Raw genomic sequence first — 24,595 nt, forward strand, 5'->3', positions numbered from 1 at the left:
CCAACGTGAGCTAGCAAAGTGTTGTAAGTGGTGCAGTGCTAATAGTGAAGTGAATTAAAACTAGCCACATGGTTTACCACATACTTTTTATTCTGTTTAGCCAACTCTTGTCTCTCTGCTGAGACCTCAGCCATATTGAATTTTGGGGAAATAGTTCTTTCTGGGAGACCATTGTACCACACTTTGAAGGAAACAGTCATGCTCTAGAGAGTTGCAATGTACCTCATTGGACAGGACTTCCCTCCTATGTGACCCCAGAGAACACTGAATACGTATCTGAAAGGGGCAGTGCCTCTCAGCTCTGCTTTTTGAAACCACAGAATTAGAAGGGCCCGTGCTGGAAGTTTGATCTGCCCCACACAGGCCCTGCACTCTGCCTGACTGCAACTGCTGCACAATCTGGAACTACAGCCTGTGGATCAAACTTGCTTTAAAGGGACTAAAGAGTGTACTCCCTGAAAGCTACAGGTTAACAGAGCTCACATGGATAATCACCACCAAGAATATCCAGCCTGGAAGGACTCCAGTGAATTTATAAGGGTTTTGTCCTAGTGGACTGTGGGAATTGCAGTCCCAAATTTTCAATGACCTATTTGGAGCTTCCAGACCCTTGGAGTAAGTTTTGGACACTTTGGGGCCCTCAAAGGAACTTCAGGAAGAAGTTCCAGAAGTTTGGAGAACTTTGGAACAACCTTGAAAAAAAAGCACCTTAGGTGGACCTACTCAACCTGGCCAGCCAAATCGATGCTCCTCAACTGTGAGCCTGTTTGTCCAACTGAAAAGCCCCAGTGTTGCTACTTTCAGAGTTTGACCAGGAGCCGATCGAAACCCAAGCTGGCAAACCCTCACAGAATCCGGCTTGGTGAAGAGCATCGAGGGACCCTGGGAGAAAAAGCTCCATAAAAGTTTCTCTGTCAGAACATAGAATCGGTGTACGGTACAAACTGCAAGAGTCAAGCATCCCACCTTCAACCGCAGCTGGCCTGGATCTCGCGTTCTTCCAGCTATAAAGCTACAGAGGTCTGACTTCCATAGGTTTGACCGTGTGCTCATTGCAAGGCAAGCTGGTGAATCCTCACTGAATCCAGACTGGTTGAGAGCCTTGAGGGACCCTGGGAGAAAAAGCTCCAGAAAAGATTCAGGTCGGCCTGAAACTGAATTTGTCCTGGCCTAGCGTGAACAGATGTCCCAATAGGCACTATAGGTTTCTATGCAATATATAGTGCTAAATATTTAAAAAATCATATCCCTGGCACCCTTACATTGGATTGTTTTCATTTGGGTTTTATTCTGAAGATACGAATATTTCCCATTTTAAAAAATTTATGTTGGATTGTTAGTGTGTGTTGTGTCATAATTAATTACAGAATTGGTGATTTTGAATGCTTCACATGCCTGTCTCTGAAGTTAAGCCAAGTTACAAATCGATGAGCATGGGAATAATTTTCTCAGCCATATATTGTGTTAGTGGCCTTATTGCCAGTGGTAGATATATATTTACCACTACTAATATTCCCCTTTCCAACACCATCACAGAGAGGCATAGAGATATGTGAACCAAACTGGTTATTTAACCAAGTTTCAGTTCAAAAGACCATGTCAGCTATGTGCAATTTTAATGAATGTAAAATTTTTTTGGCTGGGCCTTTCGTGGCATATCTCTGTTTAGTGTGTTTTTCTTTGCACATTTCAAAAAACAACCTCTTTATGTGTCACTGACTCCAGGGGGCACATTATTTTACCTGGTTAGTATGGCGCATGTACCACATAGCCAAGCAGCAGAGCCACCTTCTCAGATGAGAGCTCTGACACACAAAATGGCCTGCAGTGCTGAATTCAGGGAAGCACCATCAAAACAAAGAACAGTTCTGCAATCTGCCTCGCACACTCTTAAAAACCCAGTGGCTCCTAGCTCGCCTCACTTTAAAGGCGCTCTCTGCTTGCACAGTTTGCACAGTTTACTGTCACACACAGGACTGCTAAGGAAAATAGAAAATCACTGGATTGTTCACACAATTGTGCTATGGGTTTTTTGAGACCCTCACATGACTCAAGCTATTAATCACCACTACATCAAACATACACATCCCAAACCAGAATACAGTTTCAAACTGAAATGTAATGCATACACAGTTTTTTTGTTAATTTTTTTTTTACTATTCTTTCAAAATGTAATTAAAATTTCGGAAATATTCCGAAAATGTACATATTTTTAATACATTAAAATTGCACTTAATACATTACAATATCATCTGGCATAATTCCAAAACAGTCATAAATGAAACACCTATTGAAAGCCCACTAAATAAAAACAGTCATTATTGTCTGTTTAAAAATACATTAGATCCCAGAGCTGTATACAGTCTATACAGCACTTTTTAGTAAAAAGATTTCCTTTTTATCTAAAGGCCCCTTGCTCTTTAGGATTCTTTAATTACAGAAGCGTCAACGCGTTTCGGCGGTCTATAAGCTTTAGAAGTTGAACCGCCTTCCTCAGGACAAAAATCGATATGGGGTCACATTTCTTCTTGTTACACAATTTTTAACTATTATGAAAAAAGGAAAAAGTATCAACTCGTATCCAGGCCATAATAGAACATATATATATCAAAAAAATCACAGTGTCTCCTCATAGTCTCCTATTACAACCGTAATGACATCCATTATACAGTGTTCTCTCTTTTTTTTAAAGTTTTGCATTACATTTCAACAGGAAATCTACGAACATCCCTCTCACTCTCAATCCAGCCTTACATTCGTCTACCTAATATAGCATCAGCCTCTCATTCCAGCATGCTACATTTGTACTGATCTAATTTTTGAATTATTACTAACCGTGGGCGATATCAATCGTATTGCAGCGTTAGGGCTAAGGATAGTTCTATTCTTTATCTTTCCAACTGTACGATCTGTTTCTATAAACATATGATAATTATAGGTAACAGAGTAGCCATTGTCTTGATTCACCTCTGTTAATACTTTTCCAATTTGCTTATATACCTTAAACTTTTTGCCGCAATGTTATCCGTTTCTTCTTACTCCCACACAGGGGGCTTTCCCCTTTCTATTCTGACACTTACACCCTTTAATGATCTTGGTGCTAAGTGTCTTTAGATGAACCATGTGTCTTAAAAACCATGTATATAGGCTGCCGGGATAAAAGAAACATAATCTTCAATCACTCGCCTATCGTTTTTGCAGAACTTGTTTTATCACATAGATAATTTTGGCTTACCTTAAATAAAATCTTGTCTATAACTTATTGCGCGAGAGTGGTTATCCTACCCGCACTGTTATCCTCCCCTCATAGATTCTTGATGTATCTATCCGGCTGATATTTAGCGGTCTGTAGGTGAAAGGATAGTTTTGTTGGCAAAAGCTAGTTTAATTCTTTTAATGATATTTTCCTACTGTTTACAATTTGCTGTCCAGCGGTTCCCTTTGAAGTACCTTCTTGATTTGGTGTCCCCCGTTTATCACATTTCTATCTCGGGGGACTCCCTCTAAATTGCCTTCTCATTTATTTAAGGTATATGCACTATATTTTAGTAATGCTTTGTAAAAAACCCCAGTGTACCCCTTTTAAAAGCTTTTTTCCTCACATAAATTTTCCATATCTACCCAAGTCGTTATATTTATGATTAAACCATGCTACCTGTTCTAACGCGATCGTTTGTCTATCTCATAACCCCTGATTATCTAAACTGAGTACGGGTTTTGCTTCATTATCTTCTCCTGTCTCTTAACATAAATGCTTTGTAGTTCACCCTTCATTAATTATTTATGTCAAAACTGGAGTTATGGTGTTCTCATTACATGTAACCACACTTAATATTATTTAGTGGTTGTGTACTTGATATATTCTTATTACCTGTCCAAGCCTCCTTCGTTTATGCTTTGCTGAACTCTAGGACCTCCCCCAACTAATGTTAAGGAGCTATATCACATTTACTCCACTGCCCGTTAGAGTACTAACCTTCCTTCCTCGAAGTAGAGAAGCCCACTTACGAACATCCTTCTTATGTATTGAAATTGAATGCCCGTAATCGCATTCAAGGGCGGAAGCGAATGTAACAACACACGAGACGAGAGTTCTTCGCATTACGGTATGACATACACATACACATTACTCCACCATCTTAGAGCGGGCTTTTATGTACTACACTACTAATCTTCTTAGGCCCCATATCGCGGCGCAAATTTGGCGGCCATCTTTCAAAGTGATTTCTTAATAGGCGTTAGTGTGTTCAATCTTTGCATAACTCGATATTTTTGATTATTTGTATTTTACCTATATTCAAGATAGTACTATGTTTGTTTATTTCAAAACAAACATGGCCAATAAAATTAAATCCCTTTAAAAATACATTAACTACAATCACAGTGCTTCTTTGACATCCCTTTTTCCTCCAAGTGTTTCACTATTATTTGTCTTTAAATTCACTTAATCTATATTCCTATTTTTTAATTTAAATAACATTGTATCTCTATTTCATGGGGTGCTATGTTTATTAAATCCCTTTCATACATAGCCTATGAATTAATTTAAATTGAACTCTATTGTCTTTAAGCCAGTTAGTAATTTACAGGAGAAATACACCTTATCTATCTTTCCATTATATGTATACTTTATCTCCTAATATATGTCATGTTTTAATAATGGCTTCCCAGTCCTCTCTGCTGTTTAAGCCATTTCTGATGGTATTAAATTTGATCATAAACCATTGTTCCTGCTTCTTTCTACGTTGTATGCAGTTCCCAATTCTCCTCTGTTCCATAATCTTTTCAAGAACTACCCATCTTAAATCGTTGGCATTATGGTCCTTCTCTTTCCAGTGACTTACAAGTGGAGCATTGTCTTTATTCGTATTAATTGCCGACTTATGTTCACATATCCTAAGTCTTAGCTCTCTTCCTGTTTCCCCTATATATCCCTGTCCACATGGACAAAGGATCAAGAATACAATATTTTTATTCCTGTAGTTTTTCAGAGTTTTAATTTCATGTGTGGCTGAATTTAAAGTTATATCTTTTGTGACCAGACACTGGTTGCATATACTGCAACTTCCATATTTGTTATTACCCCTCGCCTTACCTCCCAGCATATTTTGTTGGGTCTCCGTCCTGTACAGAGGACTGCAAAATTAGTGCATTGGGTTCAGAATCAGAATTTGGGGGGACAGGGACATAGATGTGGCTGAAGAAGGTAAAAATAGTCTTATTCTTTCATTATTTTAGTAGGTCTCCTGCCTTCAGATAATTGTACATAACATAACTTTGCACACACCTTAAAATGAAAGCTACATGCAAGTATTCAATTGGAAATGCACTGTTACATTATGAAGCCTCATTGGTTAATACCATCCGGCAGAGGGTCATGTCTGAGTGGCACCAGAGAAAAACAGGAGTGAATCACTGTTGGTGTGGGGGAATGCCAACTTGTGTATTTGTACTGCCTTCCAAAAACATTTTTATTGTTTAATATAGGTGCCACTATTGCCAGTACGATTATCTGTGAAATTGGGAGTGCATTAGTGACCTTCCTTTTCAGTAGTTTTGCAGCAGTTTCAAGATCTTTTTAGAGCTTTTGATTGCTCAAAATGGTGTCATTTCTGACATTCATCTCTTTGCTTGGATTTAGTTTCAAGAAAGTGTCACTGTAATTAGCCACCTATTTGGCCGTTGAATGTCACACATAAGCACACTGAATGCATGGAAATGTCACACATAGAACTACTAACTTTAGGACTACTAACTTTACTACTTTTATATGCCTTCAGTAAATACCAAAAGTAGTAAGTTTAGGATTTTGTCTCAAGTTAGTAGTAGTAAAGTTAGTAGTCCTAACTTTACTACTACTAATTGCCTTCTGTGAATACCAAAAGTAGTAAGTTTAGGATTTTGTCTCAAGTTAGTAGTAGTAAAGTTAGTAGTCCTAACTTTACTACTACTAAATGCCTTCTGTGAATACCAAAAGTAGTAAGGGCCTTCTGTGAATACCAAAATGGTAGTAGGTTTAGGATCTTGTCTTAAGTTAGTTCTGTGAATCGGGCCCAACGATTGAAAAGAAGACATTTGAGGTGAGCAGATCTAGAGTGTTGCTGGTGTTGAGTGTGCTCTATGCAGGAGCTGTTTTCCACCTAAACTTGAGAACTACCCAGAGTTCTGTGCTTCTTTTTTTGCATAATTATATGCACCACTTTGTGCCTGAAAGGCTATTGTTTTGACTTATACTGGATGCTTCCTTGTGTCTGGACAAAGCTATACCTCTCTGAAGAGCTCTAATGAGAGCGAACCACTGTCTCAGGGGTTGCTTTTACTCATTTCAGGTTGGCTTGATTGGTATTTTACCAATTCAAAGCTGTAATACTGTGCCTGGAGTGGTAAATAGCTTTTGTCATTTTACAGCTTGGCATGGACAACACTGTGCTAGACCTATGCTTAAAGACATTGCTGTAGAAATGGCAAAAGACTGTCCCTTTCTATCTCGGTGTGGATGGCACTGTGCTAATCCTATGCTTAAAGACTTTGATAGAAAAGCAGACATTTGAGATGAGCAGATCTAGAGTGTTGCTGGTGTTGAGAGTGCTCTATGCAGGAGTTGTTTTCCACCTAAACTTGAGAGCTACCCAGAGTTCTCTGCTTCTTTTTTTGCATAATGTATGCATCACTCTATGCCTGAAAGGGTATTGTTTTGATATATTTAGATATATATATCCAAATGAAGACTGCTCACACAGTGAAGACACCACTCGCAATGTAACAATTCACCTTTTATTGTTTGCAGGCAGCAGCAGAAACAGGTACGGCCTCCCAGTGCGAAATCTGTCATTCGCCAGATGCATTTCCGGATAGTCTCCTTGATCACTGGCTTGGCTTACGGTGAAAAACAGTTATGCTAATAATCTCGCACCTTCGATTGTTTTTATTGTCCCGCCCCCAAGGGCGTGTGCATCAGTGCACTCTGGGTCTTGAAGTTCACTTAAGTATTTCCATAGTCGTTGCCGCTGTCTGTATCCCTCCATACATCGCGAGGGGTGTCTACATTGTGGGAGCAATCTTCATTTGGACATATATATATATATATATATATATATCGAAAAATTTCCTTCTCGCTTCACCTCCAATTGTGGCAGGTACGTCGTCGGTAAGAATCACAGCACCACAAAGCACGATCCAATAGTATTTATTTTAGATGGAACAGGGCATGTTTTGCAAAAAGAGACGGTCTTATAGAGTCTCAGTGCCCAGAGTGTCAATTTAAAGTGAAAGTGCAAATTAACGAGTAAACAGTGAAAACATACTGAGCATGATTGTGTCAACAAAATGGTTTTTAAAGTAAAAAATTCATTGTTCTAATTGCTACTACAATTTATCCATAAATTCAAACAGTTTATGAAATAAACAATTAATTGTAGATTGCTATTATTTCCATAAGTGATTCAAAATCAAGGTGAAGTACCGAGGGGGAGCAAGATTATGAAGGAAGTGACTCCCATTAATTCTGATCGGGACCATATGAGTGAAGAATACACGCCTAACATATGTATATGAGGTAACAGATTTCTCTGAAAGTATCTACATATGGTGTCTAATTTTGAATGATAATTCTACATAGAGAGATGTGTATGATCTGATGGTGTGTTAGTAAAGTACTAAATGTATGTTTCTATAAATGGTCAGATCTAAACAGAACAGTGGAATGATGATAATGGGAGTTACTTGTTCAATGCGTTCCCACCTGATGAGCACTCATTTATAGGGATTATTTGTCAATCTAATCAGTCACAAAGGGGGTGATAAGAATAGAAGCAAATGTACAGTTTTCTGTAATAAATGAAAAGAATCAAGGATGAACCCAAAAGTTCAATTCTAACTCTGTAAGCTTCATTATTTTCAGGAGTACCATGTTCTTCTTTTCAATCAGAGATCTTATGGTTTAAAGGTGTACATGTAGTTCAGCGTCCAAATTATGGCCCCATGGTTTTTCGGTGCCTATTGACAATATTGTTTTGGACTCCGCTCTTCTTAATTCAAGAATTCTGTTTCCACCCCTTTCTTTTTGTTTGATGATTTTGATCCCAAAGTATTTAAGGAGATTGCTATCACCAGAATGGAATTCAGCAAAGTGTTTGGCCATGGGGTAAGAAAAGTCCCTGTTCTTGATTGCACGAAGATGTTGAAGAATGCGGAGTTTGAGTTGGTTGATGGTGCTCCCTACGTAGAGTTTTTTGCATGGGCATTCCAAGATGTAAATTGTAAATTTGGACTCGCAAGTTATGTGATCTTTGATTCTTTCATTGTGACCATTTTGCAGTTGATATGAAGTTGTGTTTTTTCCATGTTCACATGCTTTGCACTTTGAATATTTCCAAAATCCCGGATTGTTCAACCAGGATGTGGTTTTTGTTGGTTTGATTTCAAAGTGACTATGTGTCAGTAGGTCACCCAGAGACGCGGTTTTTCTGTAGGTGATCTTAGGTCTCGGTGATAAGATATTATTGACCGTTTCATCGAGTAACAATATGTCCCAGTGTTTCCGTACGATTTTACGTAAGTCATCACTCTGATTGTTGAAATCAACAATTAGCCTGGAAGTTGTTTCAATTTTTTCAATTTTTTCATTATTTGGTCTTTGATTAGCCAGCTTAGTTTGAAGAAGATCAGATCTGTTCTTTGTGTTGACTCTGTTTTTTGCTGTAGTGATGACTTCTAAGGGATATCCTCTCTGTAGGAAACGTTGACTCATTTCTTGGAGTTGTAACTCAAGGTCAGGGAGCTCAGAGCAGTTTCTTTTTGCTCTGAGCATTTCCCCATAGGGGATGCTCCATTTGAGGTTTTTTGGATGTCCGCTGTTGGCGTGAAGTATCCTGTTACTGGCAGTCGGTTTTCTATGCATTTTGGTGCAGATCTTGCCATCTGATATATAAATTTCGACGTCCAAAAATACAATGTTGGTGGTACTTGAAGTGGAGGTGAAGGTCAATTTATATTTGTTGATGTTGAGAGAGTCAATAAAATTGGTGAGGCTGTCATCATCGCCTTCCCATATGATGAAAAGGTCATCAATGTATCTTGACCATGATCTTAAATTCTTTGCTTTCTCTTCTTTTAAAACCTCCGTCTCCCAAACAGCCATAAGGAGATTAGCATACGTAGGAGCAAAGGAAGTCCCCATCGCGTCCCTTGTCTTTGTAAAAACAGTTCTCCTCTGAAAAGGAAAATGTTGTGTGTCAAGCAAAATGTGAGCATTTGTATTAACATATCAGAGTGTTCTAAGAAGCAAATTGGTCTGGTGTCCAGAAACTGTTTCACTGCTGCTATTCCATCTGAATGATGGATGGAGGTGTATAAGGATGATACATCGATTGAAGCCATGATGTAATTTTCATTCCAATTCAGTTTATCAATTTTCTGTAGAAAGTCCATTGTGTCTCTCAGATAAGATGGTAGAGCTGTGACATAATTCATCAAAAAAATGTCAATGAATCGGGATGTGGTTTCCAATAGGGAACCAATGGAACTGACAATGGGCCTACCCGGTGGATTTAGGGTGGATTTATGGATCTTTGGGAGGAAATAAATAGTTGCTGTGATCGGATGAATTGTTTTCAAATATGAGTATTCTTCTAAGTCAATGAGGTCTCTTTCTTTCCAGATCAAAAGTTTTTGGTGATATTCCTCAGTCCAGTTCTTTATCGGATTGGTTTTGAGCTTTTCATAGTGTTCCTCAACATTCAGTTGTCTGTAAGCTTCTTTTATATAGTCGTCACAAGATTGTATGACTATATTACCGCCTTTGTCTGAGGCTTTGATGATTATATTTGGGTCTTCTCTTAGTTCTTGTAATGCCACGTGTTCATCAGGTGTAAGGTTCCATGTTTTTTTCTTTTTAGTTTTCTTCTTGAAATGTGCCATGGGATGATTGGTTGACATTTTGTTAATTTCCTCCACCATTATTTCTTGAAAAAGATCTATTTTGTTTCCTGGAGGAAGTTGTGGGCAAAAGGTTGATCGTGTCTTAAAGCCACTATTGCCTCCTCTGTTGGTTTCATAACCCATTGTTAGACAGTATTGAAGGTCAGATACTTGAGAAAATTCACTTGTTTCTACTTGTGAGCTTGACTCAGTTTGTAGTGACGTTGCTATTCTGAGGGCTGGGATGTCCTTTATGCTCAAGGATGGAATAGTTTGGCTTGTAGGTGTAGATGATGGTTGAGACTTTTTTTCTTCAAAATATTTTTTGAGTTTAACCTTGCGGCAGAATTTATAAAGATCAATACGTGTGTTTGCCAGATCCATGTCTTTGTTAGGACAAAAAGATAAACCTTTATTTAGCAGAGAGATTTGTGCTGTGGTCAGGATTTTGTTCGAGATCTTAACAATCAGATTGTTTGTCTGTAGAGCTTTTTTCAATTTTGCTTTGTTTTTCCTCTTCCTTTCTTGGGTCTTGCAACCTCTTCTTGTTCTTTGTTTGGGGGTTGTGATCGTCCTCTTCCCCGTGTTGATCCTCGACCTCGTCCTCTTTGTCGCGTGATCATTTGCATCAGGCGCATTTCCCCGGAAAAATCCAGACTCGAAGTGGTTTGATCCTCATCTGCTGAGCTTAATTCAGAGCTTTCCGCTGTTCCTGATGTTTCATAGCCACTATGTTTGTCCATCACGACACGATTTCTGAGTGAGTCGTACTCTCTGGCAAATGTATATATTCGCCCATTGATATAGTCCAATCTGTCACTGTTGAATTTACTGGCTTTGCGTTTTTCAACGTCATCCTCATGTTTGTTAATTTTTTTCTCCATTGATTCAATTAGTTTCCCTGTTTCTTCATCTGAGGGGTATTGGTTCAATTCTTCCTCTAATTCTTTGATAAGTGTGGTGATTTTGATTAACTTTCTTTCTGCATGTGATATTAGAGTGGTCATTAACTTAAAGGAGCATTCATTGGTGTCAGCCTGCCATTGTTTGATGAGATCGATGTCTAAATCATTTAAGGTTGGCATAATTAGAATTCTCAAGCCTCTGGGAATCCTTTTAAATTCTATGTATTTTTCCAACGTTGTCTTTTCCCACCATTTGTTGACCTCTTGAATGCGCGCTTGTTGTAAATCTCTAATGATGCAAGAGATGGTTCTTTTCTTTCTGTTCCCACTTGTCTCGTTGGTACTGGTTTTGTTTGAAGAACTAGGGTCATCATTTAGAAGGTCACTTGCTCTTTGTGATCTGTTTTTGTTCCTTTCCGTCATGATGAATTATGGGTGTTTGTAGTGTCTGTTCGATATGTTGACACTAATATTAGCTGTTTGCGTATATGCCACAATGATTCCAAAGAAAATTGTTATTTTATTATTTGTTGGAAAGTGACTTTGTTACTTGACTAACGAGTAATTGTAGTCAATTCAGGAAAAATGGTCGTTGTTTGGAAGTTAAATGGTAATGTGTGGGAACGGGTCTGGGTGCAATCCGTTGCAATCCGTTGTGAGCAACTTTTAAGCCAGATCCGTAATGTCCGAACAGTTACGAAAATCGGGGTTTTTGAGAGTTGGGTACGTGGTTACAGAGACCCGGACACCGCTTCCGCGGAACCTCGGGACGCTGCAGAAAACCGTTTCCCCGCTTCTCTACTCACCCGTATTTCTCGAGTTGTTCTGTCGCGTTCACGTGGTTCTGAAGCAGAATCCCAGGTGTTCACCAAACAGCGATCAGAGGTTTTGACGATTAATCTCCTTCCGGTTCAATATGGCTGTAGCAGTTCGTCGAGAAAACTTCACTTTCCAGGTACACGTGATGTGCGGAGCAGCCACCGCACGATACATCGAAAAATTTCCTTCTCGCTTCACCTCCAATTGTGGCAGGTACGTCGTCGGTAAGAATCACAGCACCACAAAGCACGATCCAATAGTATTTATTTTAGATGGAACAGGGCATGTTTTGCAAAAAGAGACGTTCTACGCGTTTCGGCACTCGGCCTTCGACTGGACCATAGAGTCTCAGTGCCCAGAGTGTCAATTTAAAGTGAAAGTGCAAATTAACGAGTAAACAGTGAAAACATACTGAGCATGATTGTGCCAACAAAATGGTTTTTAAAGTAAAAAATTCATTGTTCTAATTGCTACTACAATTTATCCATAAATTCAAACAGTTTATGAAATAAACAATTAATTGTAGATTGCTATTATTTCCTTAAGTGATTCAAAATCAAGGTGTATATATATATATATATTCACTGAAAAAACCAAAGGTTTCAGGGGCGTTATAGTTAGGAATTGGCATTTAAAATACCTTAGAAATTCACTGAAAAAACCATAAGTTTCAGGGGTGTTATAGTTAGCTGGACATTGCCCTTGTACAAAACCCTAGAAATTCCCCTGTGATAGTTAGTTCAGCTAACTATAACTCGCGCCCCCGCAATGCACTGCTGATGACGTCACATATCATATCACTCATGACATGGTCAGTGACATCACTGATGACATCTCAAATGACATCACTGATGATATCACTGATTACATCATCCAGTGAATGTGTGTTTTTCTGAAAAGTTTAAATATGTTTTATATATTTATAGTGAAAGGCCTAGGGAAGAATGAGTGGGTGTATAAGTATGTGTGAAGTGGTGATTTTCTCGGTGCGTAACTGACTCTATAAGTGAGTCATTAAATGTATCTTACTGCAGACTAGTGACTAAACTGTGTGAATGTCTGTATGTGTCTGTGTGTTGGTGTATAAGTGGCTGCATGGTTTTGTGAATACCTATATGAGTGTCTATATGGGTTATTGATTGGTTGTCTGAGTATCTGTATGGGTGCCTGAGTGTTTGTGTGGGTAGGGTGTGTTTGACTCTGTGCATAGATGTGTGAGTGGGTGATTCTATGGGTGCATGGTTTTAAGAGTGCATCTGTGATGAACTGTATGGTTGGGTGACTGTATGTAAGGGTGTGATAGTGATTGAATGTATATCTCAGTTGTACATGGGTCAGTAACTACATATGTGAAATGCAGTGTATATGTGTGTAGGAGTATATAACTATTTATATGTGAGACTGTGTGATTTTGGGAGTGGCTGAATGGATGAGTGTGTGCTTGTATCAGTAATTGTATAAGAGCGTCAGAATTTGTTAGTATTTTTATGAGTAAGTGAACTTGAGTGTGTTTAACTGTATAGGTGAGTAAATTGGACTGTAATTAATTATTTGCATGTCTGACTAGGTGTGTCAGTACCTCAATGGATGATTGGCGGTGTGTAAGTGTCTATATAGGTGTATAAATGCATATGATTGTCCTGTACTGAGTGACTGTAAATATGAGTGACTGTACAGGTGAGTGAGTGGAGGTGTATGTAGACCTAAGAGTCAATGAGTGGGTATGTAGTTATTGGTACTGGAGTATCTATGGTTTTCAAAATGGCCGACTGAAATTTTGAGTCGGTGTATCAAAGGTTATATTAGGGTGTGAGAAGATGCACTAATTTATCACATGGATGATTTCATCAGTGATGTCATCAGTGATGTCATTTGAGATGTCATCAGTGATGTCATCAGTGATGTCACTGACCATGTCATGAGTGATGTAATATGTGACGTCATCAGCAGTGCATTGCGGGGGCGCGAGTTATAGATAGCTGAACTAACTATAACAGGAGAATTTCTAGGGTTTTGTACGAGGGAAATGTCCAGCTAACTATAACGCCCCTGAAACCCATGTTTTTTTTGTGAATTTCTAAGGTTTTTTAAATGCCAATTCATAACTATAACGCCCCTGAAACCTTTGTTTTTTTCAGTGAATTTCAAAGGTTTTTTAAATGCCAATTCCTAACTGTAACGTGCATGGAACCTATGGTTTTTTCAGTGAATTTCAAAGGTTTTTTAAATGATAATTCCTATCTATAACTTATCTCTAAAGATATCATGTTTAATGATTTTCATTGGATTTCTATATTTTTCAAATTCAGTGTGTCAATTTTATTAATTATGTTTTTTTAAATTCTTTTTTATCCCCATTTTTTAATAAATTTTTTTAATTAATTCTTTTAAAAATTAAAAAATATTATTTGTTTTTATTGGGGTTTTCAAACATATTTTTTTATATTTTATAACTATATGCTCAAAACTTTATTTTATATATTTTTTTCCCATGTTTTTGGATCCGCGCACCCTATGCGCACCGTTCTCGATCCCTACGTGTTAGCATCCATGCATGGTATGCGTTGGGTACGTGTTTAGTGCGTGATCGCAATGCGACAGGTACGCGACTCCCAGCCTATACGCGACACGTTCGATGTATGTAACGCAAAATATTAACATTTAAAAAAACATATATATATGTATTTCATGTGAATATTAATTGAAGACAAACTCTAAACTAGTCATAAAACTAATATATTTTTACATCTAATCCTATAATTTTTTTTCATTCAATTTCGCGGATGCGCGCTGGGTGCGTGCTGCGTATGCGCAGGGTGTGCAGATCCCATGTGACCTGCAAAAAAAGAGATTTGATTGGTTCCTTACACTAACTATTGAAAGACCCCACCCAATTCAATCATTCTTCTTTGACCTTCTATGGAGGAGCATCTCTTTGCAGAGAAGAAGACTAAGTTTACACTTAGCTCTAACTTTTTTCAACTAAAAATGGGTTCAGGGCAGCAGGCATCACCTGCATCTCCTCATCCATCTGAGGATGAATTTTTGGAGGAGGCACCACGCAAAGAACGTTTTTCTTCAGTGGTGTGGACATTTTTTACTTTTCCCGAGGGGCAGATTAAGACCAATGCCACCTTGGTCACATGCAAGATTTGCAAAAGAGTGCTGTCGCGAGGGGATCCTAACAAGAAATACTCGTGCGGTACGGCTAGTATGATGAAGCACCTAAGGACCCTTCATCCAAACAATCTTGCACGAGAAGAGTGCAAACGGATGAGAAACACTCCTGCTCCTGCGCCTTCCACCTCATCGCAGCTGAGCACTTCAAGAGTGCATCCATCAGCCCAAAATTTGGACATCCGTCCTCAATTTCAATTTTTAAAAGTGCTCTGCACTAAGTGCAATGCGACTTTGTGCTACAGTGAGCAGTCGATCAATCTGATCTGCCGCCGGCAAGAAAGTCACATTTGCTAGTTTTTTTTTTTGTTTTTTTTATTGTTCCCTGAAGTTCATTGTTTTGTTCCTCCTGTTATTTTTGTTTGTTTGTTTTTTTGCAGAAAACCCCCCAAAAAATACAAATTGTTCAAAAAACCCACAAAAAAACAAAGAAGAAAAAAAAAGTTCTTGTAAAAACTAACTTTCCTGGTTTAAAAAAAGAGCTAAATTTCTTTGTTAGTGTGTGAAAGTTTAGATGAATGTATATGTAGTATGTAATTGACTGAATGAATGCATTAGTAGCGTATGGTGAATGTATAAGTGCAGAACTATGAGGAAGTGCTGCAGCATCACACAGTATCCTCTTTAACTGCAGTGTGCTCTAGTACTTCGGAAGCACAGGGATGCAACATATGTACATAAATATTGTTGCAAATCTATGCTTCTCTCTGCACGGCTGCTTAAACTACAGCCATGTGGTGAAACAGGCACCATAGTGCAAGGATATCTGTGTCATGTGCTGTTTGTTTTTGTGCAGGAAGACACACCTTCCTGCACAAAAACAATCAGTAAAGGCATTTTTCTCTTTCAATGTATGCTGAGCATTGTAGCATGCATTGAAGATATAAAAATGTGGAGACATGAAAACAATTCTCCTTGTTGTGCTTTCCTACACCAATTTTAGAATGGTGCAGCATTCACACACATATCGAGATTTATGATTTCTGAAAAATCTAGACATATGTCTCGTTCTATGAGTATTCAGTGCAATCATGCACAACAACACTTATAGAACACCCTTTCAACACAAACTGGTGTGCATAATGAGGTTGTATTTACATGGAGTATAAAAAGTGCACAGATTGCCTTTTCCTCTCTTTGTAAATATGAAAGAGTGTCTTGCGCAATAACTATGTTACAAAAAGGGACATATTTCCGGTTTTAAAATTCCTTGCGAATGATAGAAGGTAAGCACAGAGTTTTGTCTGCAAAGATATTCAAACAAGAATGATTGAAATGATTGTGGTCCTTCAATAGCTACAATGGGAAATATTATGAACCCCTCCAATCTCTTTTTTTGCAGGTCACATGATATCTGATTATGGTCAGATTTCAAAACTACATAGGTATACACAGAGTGTTTTTAGAAACGTGTTTCAACTTTGTAGCTTCTTGCAGACCTCCTCATTCTGCATATTGAGACTTAGTTAAACTTACCTTCACAGTAATAGGAATAAAAAATGGTATACATTTTTTTCATATTTTCATTGCATCTAAATTCATATAAATTGCTTATTTTAAAATTTGGATCTGTGAAAGAAAAGGAAAAAAAAATTATAACATGTAATAATACATTTTTTACAACACAGCATAATTTCCACAAAGTAATTTGTTTGCCTTTTTTGCTGTTCTCAAAATATATTGAATTTCACTAAAAATAGTGATTTCAATCGTACTCATCACTTAACAGGGGGCAAAAAAAAACCAATCAGAAAGATAGTTAAAAAAACAACAACATGCTATTCTCAGCAAAATACCACAAGATACAAATCACAGATATATAAAATGCTTACGGCTAACAAAATTTAACTTACAAAACCTGTAAATGTTGTCGCTTTAAAATATTCACCGAATCTAAGGATACATTTTTGGAGGAGGCACCACGCCCACAACGTTTTTCTTCAGTGGAGTGGAAATTTGTTAGTTTTCCTGAGGGGCAAACAAAGACCAATGCCACCTTGGTCACGTGCAAGGTTTGCAAAAGAGTTCTGTCGCGAGAGGATCCTAACAGAAATACTCGCACGGCAAGTATGATGAAACACCTAAGGACCCTTCATCCAAACAATCTTGCATGAGAAGAGTGCAAACGGATGAGAAACACTCCTGCTCCTGCGCCTTTCTGAGTTTCTTTTCTTTTTCTTTTTTTCTGGCATGATTTCTCTATTTTTACGTTGAAAAACAGTATCTGTAAAAAAGAATCACAAATAAATGTATATTAATAACTTTCAAATGTATACTATTCCATTACTGTACAAACACATTTTATATAAAAACTGACTAAGAAACTATAGCCCTGAACCACAAGTGTGATGATGGTTAAAGCACTACATGCATAGTGCATACTACTTTGAAGCAGTTCATGCCCTAAAGCCTACCTCACTAAAAGACTACATGCTAACTGACTGAATGATTACAGTACTATAAGGAGGCACACTGGGTGAGTAACAGGGTGTTTGCTAGAAGTGTATGAATACTGACTGGGGAATTGAAGGTGTGAAAGACAACTGTGTAGGTGGTTAGAGGCCTGCATGCATAGTGAATAGGCATTTGAAGTAGTCTATGTGCTAAGGCCTGGCTCACTGCATGAGTACTTGGGAACTGACGGAATGATTAGAGTACAGCAAGGAGAGTACCTGGGTGAATTTATAAGTGGTTGGCTTTTGACACAGTGAATGGATTAGTACTTGGTACTGAATGGGTCACTAGAGGAGTGCAAAGGAAGTGACAGGATGTTTGCTGGACTGTATGGATACTGACTAGGGAGTTGAAGGTGTGAAAGACAAGTGTATAGTATGTTAGAAGACTGCCTGCATACTGCATAGACATTTGAAGCAGTCTATGTGGTAATGTATGGTTCACAACATGAGTACTTGGAAACTGACTAAATCATCAGACTACTGCTAGGACAGTACCTGGGTAAAACTTTTAAATTTTCAGTTCTGGCACAGTGAAGAGAATAGTACATGGTACTGCACTTTAGTGTCAAACCCTGACTCATTTTATCAATGCATAAGCAAAGAATAGCTTCTAAAGCTACTAAAACTTGACAACATGACCGGTTTTAAAACAGTTATCTGTCAGCAAATACACGATGTTACCAAATGCTTCTATCACAATCCTTACCCAAATGCACACAGACTCACAGTGTGATTTTAGACAACCAACACTATCCTAGGAGTTTAACAAAACCCATTCACTAGTCTAGAAGAGGTAAGGGTACTGCACACAATCTACATATTTAAGGACAGCACATTAGTGTCAAAGCATGACTCATTTAATCAACGCATAAGCAAAGACTGGCTTCTAATGCTACTAAAACTTGACAACATGACAGGTTTTAAAAGAGTTATCTGCCAGAAAATACACGATGTTACCAAATGCTTCTCTCACAGTGGTTCACAAATGCACACAGACTCAAGGTGTGATTCTAGACAACAACCACTATACCTAGGAGTTTACCAACAATCATTCACTACTGTGGAAGTGGTAAGGGAACTGCACACAATCTACATATTTCAGGACTGCACTTTTGTGTCAAAGCCTAACTCATTTAATCAACGAATAAGCAAAGACTGGCTTCTAATGCTACTAAAACTTGACAACATGACAGGTTTTAAAAAAGTTATCTGTTAGAAAATACACGATGTTACCAAATGCTTCTCTCACAGTGGTTCCCAAATGCACACAGACTCACAGTGTGATTCTAGACTAGCACCACTATCCCTAGGAGTTTACCAAAACTCATTCACTACAGTGGAAGTGATAAGGGAACTGCACACAATCTACATATTTCAGGACTGCACTTTTGTGTCAAAGCCTGACTCATTTAATCAAAGCATAAGCAAAAACTGCCTTCCAATGCTACTAAAACTTGACAACAAGACAGGTTTTAAAACAGTTATCTGTCAGCAAATACACGATGCTACCAAATACTTCTCTCACAGTGGTTCCCAAATGCACACAGACTCACAGTGTGATTCTAGATAAGCAACACTATCCCTAGCAGCTTACAAAAACTCATTCACTACTGTGCAAGGGGTAAGGAGACTACACACAATCTACATATTAAAGTACAGCACATTAGTGTCAAAGCATGACTTATTTTATCAATGCATAAGCAAAGACTGGCTTCTAATGCTACTAAAACTTGACAACATGACAGGTTTTAAAACAGTTATCTGTCAGCAAATACACGATGTTACCAAATGCTTCTCTCACAGTGGTTCCCAAAGGCACACATACTCACTGTGTGATTCTAGACAAACAACACTATCCCTTGCACTATACCAAAACACATTTCTTCATCTAGAAGGAGTACTACATTTTAGTATAGAAACATAACTCATTTCACAAATTCATAAACAATGACTGGTTTCTAATTCTACCAAAATATAAAAACAGCACAGTTATCTGTCTGCAAACACATGAAAAACACAAATGCTTATCACAGAATGGTTTCTACATGCACACCCACTGTCAATAAGATTGTAGGGAAAAAAAGTACTCCCTACACTTTAGCAGGAGAAATACATTAGTCTGATTAAAATCAAAATAGTCTACATACATCCCCTCACAATTAAATAACTCACCTTTCAAGTTGTTTTGTAGATTAAGAAGTATATCAGTCACACACCAGATATCAGTCACACACTAGATTTTCTTATACAGAATCTCTGCACTGTGCACCTCTCAGCAAAAACAAAGAATGGCAAAGTTTCCATTTCATTTTCCACACATATACATGTAAACATCAAATCACAATCCTACACACATAAATTCAAAAGCAAACACACATTTCTATTGGTTAAACACTTCAACCCTTTCCAAATGAAATACATTTCAACCATTCCCCCAATCTGCCTTCTGCCTGTTAGCATAGAAACAGGTCATGGAACACTGCACTGAGCACACAGGTCACAAGTTCAGCACACAATGTTGCTAAACAAGACAGCAAGTGTGCTTAACTTTTCAACATATCAGCTTATCATATATAATGTTCCTTACAATCAGTTTTTGTTAACCAATAAGAATCATGCATTTAAAAAACAGAAATATACACCCTACCTTTCAGTGTAGAAAGTTGTCAGACAACCAATGATTTCTTGACTTTTTTCAATTTTTTTTTTCTTGGACCTGCGCACCCAACGCGAGAAGATCCGTTCACCCAACGCGATAGGATGCGCGCACCGTGCACGCATTTCGCCGTTTTTTTTTTTTTTTAAAGGGGGCCCCAGGGGGTCCTTCTGGGACCCCCTAAGCACCTCTAGGGGGTCAGAGTATTTCCACTCTGCTCCCTTTATATGTTTTACACATTTATTCCCCTTGCTTCTTCAGCCTCGCTTCTACCGAGGCAGAAAATGGCCACAGTTCCTGGTTTCGAATGTAGACATACACTCGACAGCCAATTAGCATTCAGTGCGCGATCGGGAGGGTGCGTGCTCGATTCGGGGAGGGTGCGCTTACGGTGCGGGGTCCGCGGATCCTCCCCGGCTATAGATATCACTAACTTTTTTACCCTAATTTTCTCAGGAACTACTGAACAGATTCACACCATTTATGCAAAAGGCACGAGTCTGAACTGAGGACTACCTCTTTGCCAAATTTGGTGTAATTCCGTTCAGCGGTTCGGGCTGTAGCTGCGACAACAGATCCTATGGAAAATTGCATGGGGAAAACGTGTTTTGGGACCCCCCTTTTTTCTTGGCTCCCGCTTGACGGATCACCGCAAAACTTTCAGGGTAGGAGCGGAGCGGAGCTGGCCAAAAGTTTGGAAAATTTCGCGAGGATTCATCAACCGGCGCCAGACTTATTGGGAATAGAATGTTGAGGATTTCCTATGGAAAATAGGTCCTAACTATAACTATCTACTGGCGACCGCCAGTAGATAAGATATATATATATATGTTGATATTGTTACGAGGCACTCACCTGTGCTCCAGATTGTTTCACCTTGTTGACGATGTGAACGATGAGAGGACAGGTCCCCAATCCCTCTAGAAACTAGAAGCGTGATACCAAGATATAATTTAGGATCAGTCCAGTAGTCTCAGGGGGGAAAAGGGGTTGGGATGACAAGAGAATAGAAACAAGAAGATTCCAGCGGTCTTCTTTTAGGGGGACCAGGGCTTCTGGGGGCTTGAGTATTTACAGGATACAATAAACAGGAATGTAACTGGATAGTGGCTTGAGTTTTCTACTAGACTCCTAGGTACAAAACACAGAAGATAAACAATGTGTATATCTGTGTGGCAGTATCTTCTTACAGTTATCATAAACTTGTAACTAAAAGTCTCCAATAATTCTTACCTACAGACTACGTAGGTTTCAACAGAATTTTGGGTAGATCTAACAATCTACTTGTCGATTTATGCAATCTGCAATAAACAATACAATCATAAACATACTGTCAAATAAGTTTAACAATCATGATAGCATTTAGTTATGTTCATCAGCATAGGTACCTGAATCCTTATATGCCCAGCTTAGGATCAGATGCCATGAGTGCACAGAAGTTCAAATGCTGCCAAAACAACCTTCTGCCATAAAGGAACAAAATACTGCATACAAAATAATAGTAGTCAAAACCACATCTGTGCTGTTGTGATTCTTAAGGCTAACTTTGCTTTGCGATAACTATTTTCACACTTTTAAAAAGGCACAATCTTCTTTGTTTTATAAATGTCAATAGTTTCTGGGTACTACGGGAAAACTTGCCGTAACACTCAAGATGAAGTGTTTTCCTTCTGTCCCAGAAATATAGTCCTAATAATATGCGCAGTTCAAAGAGCAATGTTCCAAGTTCTAAAACAAATGTTCCAAGTTCTAATGTAAGCAGACTCACTGTGGGATAGTTGTCTTCCAAAAAATACCTTAAAGCATGTTTTCTCTGTGCGCTTCTTTTCAGGGAACACGACACGGATGAAGACGTCGGACCGGAGACTCAGCCCGGAACCAGGAAGCCAGGAAATTGCTGATGTAAGGCTGTCAAGCAGGAGATGCCGATCGGAAAAGCTGGAGCCAGGTAAGTGTGTTGAAGCAACGAGGCCAATCACTGAATAGTGAAGGGGAGTGGTTTAAATAGGCTCCTAAGAAGGTGCTGGGTGTGTCCCAACTGTCTTTCAGGCCAAGGGTTTGTGGCAAACTGGGTGTGGCTTCCAACTGTCTTTCAGGTCCAGGGATTGCTGGGTGTGGTCCTGGGTGTGGCCCAACTGTCTTTCAGGTCCAGGGTTTGCACAGAAAAACTACACGTCATTCTATTACTTATGGCATGATACAGCCACAGTTTAAGAACATGACATAATACATGAACATAATTTACAGTAAACACATATATGAACAGGATGGTATCCCATGAGTTGAAATGGAAGAAATCCATACATTAACAGGATGCCTTCTACAAGATACTAGAGATATATTACCATTTACTCTGTTTCTGCTGATATGAGTTCAAATCAAGGTGGACAGGGAAGGAGACGTGCATGGGACAATGCACCTGTAACATACATATATATCTGGAACACTCCACCCGCCAGAGGCGCTTCAGTCTGCTTCAAAGAAAAATGGAGCACGGACCGCCAAATAGGTGCTATATTGTTTTCTTTATTCCGACAAAAACCTCACAGCCATATATATATATAAAGACCACAATGATCAAGACTGCGATGTAGCGGTTGAAACGTATCATGGACGGCAATTGCCCTGATATCGGTTTTCATTTGAGAAACTTTGCTGGAGTAAGAGCACTTTGAAACTCTGATTGATGTGGAGTGGTCCGTACCTGTTTGGCCGCAGCAGTGATCTGTGGGAAGCCAGGAGAGTGTTTTATATATATATATATTCACTGAAAAAAACATGGGTTTCACACACGTTATAGTTAGGAATTAGCATTTAAAAAACCTTGAGAATTCAATGAAAAAACCAAAGTTTTCACACATGTTATAGTTAGCTGGACATTTCACTCGTAAAAAACCATTGAAATTCCCCCGTTATAGTTAGTTCAGCTAACTATAACTCGCGCGCCCGCAATGCACTACTGATGACGTCACATATTACATCACTCATGACATGGTCACTGACATCACTCATGACATCACTGATGACATCTCAAATGACATCACTGATGACATCACTGATGACATCATCCTTGTGATAGAGTGGCAGACCTCCTCTCCCCCTAATATAACCATTGAAACACACATTCAAAAATAGAAACTAAAATGTTCAAAATAATGAACATATCAATATCAGTTACAACAACCTATTCAGTAATTCTAAGAACCACATACACATACAGTAATTCACCAACAGTCCTCTACAGTCACTCATACATGTACTCACTCATCATATGTACTCATACACCTGTACATCCCGTTACACAATGCCACTCATCCATAGAGTAACTCACACACATAGTCACTCATGCTAATAAAGAATCAATCATCCATTTACTTGCATATACAGTTATACACACACCACCACACTTACTTCTACAGAAACTTACATATACTTACTCTTTTAAACAATCACTTATAGAAACACATACTTATTCATACAGGAACTCTTCCAATCTCTCACTCTCACATATACTCACTTATATACACCAATAGTCACATATACTAGTTTAAAACATATGTAGTTACTCATAAAGACACTATTGAGACAGTCATTCACTCACTAACACACCCATGCACACACTCATCCACCCATACAGTCCTGCACACATGCTGTATTCAACACATACAAACAGTGAGTCACTCATTCATGCACCTATGCACTAAGTAATACCCCGCACCGAACCATACAGAAACTCAGACACTCATAGTGATAAAAAACCAACTAATAACCTATATAGACACTCATGTAGCTACTCACCAACCCATGCAGCCACTTATACACAAAGTAAGAAACTGATACAGATATTTAAATATTTAAAGATTACTCAGTAAGCCATGTATTCACTATGATACACTTAAACAGTCAGTTACACAAAAAAAATTCCCCAAAAAATTATCCGTTTAGACACTTATATACCCATTTATTCTTCCTTTGACCTTGAGATATACATAAATATAAAAAATATATAATTTTCATAAAAACACACAATCACTGGATGATGTCATCAGTGATGTCATCAGTGATGTCATTTGAGATGTCATCAGTGATGTCATGAGTGATGTCAGTGACCATGTCATGAGTGATGTAATATGTGACGTCATCAGTAGTGCATTGCGGGCGCGCGAGTTATAGTTAGCTGAACTAACTATAACGGGGGAATTTCAATGGTTTTTTACGAGTGAAATGTCCAGCTAACTATAACATGTGTGAAAACTTTGGTTTTTTCATTGAATTCTCAAGGTTTTTTAAATGCTAATTCCTAACTATAACGTGTGTGAAACCCATGTTTTTTTCAGTGAATTTCAAAGGTTTTTTAAATGCTAATTTCTAACTATGCCTACAGAGATAGGACATGTGAAGAAAGAAGAAAAAATGCACAGAAAGAAACAAAAGAAGTGCAGAAAGAAGCAACAGAAGTCCTCAAATACGAAGATAAGTGCAGGAAGAAGGATAACGTGCAGAAAGAACAAAAAGAAGAGCAGAAAGAAGCCTTGTTGCAAAATCATCCTGTACCCTCAACTTTTTCAGACGGATACTGGTGGTAACTGAGTCTGACTAACCAGTCCTAGAGCCAGTGCTATGTTAAAAGACACTTAGAATACAGTGAAAACACCTACATACAC

This window comes from Triturus cristatus, chromosome 2_2 (genome assembly GCF_964204655.1).
Source record: "Triturus cristatus chromosome 2_2, aTriCri1.1, whole genome shotgun sequence".
Taxonomy (NCBI): domain Eukaryota; kingdom Metazoa; phylum Chordata; class Amphibia; order Caudata; family Salamandridae; genus Triturus; species Triturus cristatus.